The following is a 242-nucleotide window of genomic DNA, read 5'->3' as shown; positions in this document are numbered from 1 at the left end:
TATTACCCTTTTCATTTAATATTTACAACCTTTAATTTTTCTTATTATATCTTACTTTTCATTTTATACCCCTGTTATTTTACACTTATGTTTTTTCTTTTTGTAACTATAGTGTTTGTATCTTTTTTAGCCCTGACGAAGCCCTGCAACGTGGGACGAAACGTTGGCTCAATAAAATAGTATAATTATTTACTATATAACTATGAGTTTTTTTTTTACCCCACCCGGACCATATTCCGTAC

Source organism: Halyomorpha halys, unplaced genomic scaffold (genome assembly GCF_000696795.3).
Source record: "Halyomorpha halys isolate HHAL.00 unplaced genomic scaffold, Hhal_1.1 Scaffold367.1, whole genome shotgun sequence".
In the NCBI taxonomy this organism is placed as follows: Eukaryota; Metazoa; Arthropoda; class Insecta; order Hemiptera; family Pentatomidae; genus Halyomorpha; species Halyomorpha halys.
The sequence above is the reverse complement of the archived record's forward strand: the minus strand, read 5'-3'. Positions refer to the sequence as shown.